This window comes from Etheostoma spectabile, chromosome 10, assembly GCF_008692095.1.
Source record: "Etheostoma spectabile isolate EspeVRDwgs_2016 chromosome 10, UIUC_Espe_1.0, whole genome shotgun sequence".
NCBI lineage: Eukaryota > Metazoa > Chordata > Actinopteri > Perciformes > Percidae > Etheostoma > Etheostoma spectabile.
This window is the reverse complement of record NC_045742.1, coordinates 27599610-27600639: the sequence shown is the minus strand read 5'-3', so window position 1 is coordinate 27600639 and position 1030 is coordinate 27599610.

Here is a 1030-nt window from a genome sequence, read left to right as displayed (position 1 = left end):
CTTAATTTGTAATATTATTCCTTTTACCGGCACCTGCCTTTTATTATTTTTTTAAAACACACAGCAAAGTTTCAGACACCAAAAAAACTGGTTAGAACAGCAGGCAGTTTGAAAAAAAAAAAAAAACAATCCCCCGTTACCAGAAGTCTCCTGGGCCTGTTGCACGAAACCAGGATAGGGATTACGCGGGAATTCAGTTATCCTAGATGATTTGCTTTGACTCGGTTGCACAAAACCAAGATTGAACACCCGCCAAGTAACCATGGAGATTCATTCTTTGCGGCTAGCCTGGTCCAGGCTAACAGCCAGGCTAAAATTAATCCTGAGTGCTCATGTGTCAAATCAGCTGCCGCTCTGATCCGAAATAAACGTGTTTACCAGTTATTACGTTGTCTTCTGCATGTGTTCTGCTTTATTTTTATTAACATGCATTAGCCTACTTATAATAATAATAATAATAATCTTTATTTGTAGAGCACAAGTTACAAAGTGCTTTAACAAGTACAACAAATACAAAAGCATAAGAACATTAAAAGACTGAAATACAGTTAAATATACAATTTGTAAAATACAATGAAAATAAGAGGGGTAAAAATAAAGTCAAATAAGATCGGGAAAGGCTCTCCTATAAAAGTATGTTTTAAGAAGCGACTTAAAAGAGTTCACTGACTCAGCTGACCTGATTTCCTCGGGCAGGCTGTTCACTGTGTATTTGTCACTATTGTTGTCGCGAGTTTGATTTAAACCCTACTACAGCTGTTTAGATGGTTAGAAATGGTTGCACTGGCACCCAGATGCAGAGTGGGACTTTTCCCGGTGGGACGGTAGTGTGTCGAGGCTGCGTGGCGTGCGGCCGCTGCCCGGTGCCCGGTGGCTGCTGCCCGGTGGCTGCTGCCCGGTGCCCGGTGGCAGACCTGTGCAGCGCTGTGTCCGTGGTCTCAGCTTCAGGTTACAGGACACGCTCCGAAGATTAAGTGTGACAATATTAATGTACTGATATTCCCAGATGATATTAATTGCAGACTGGTCA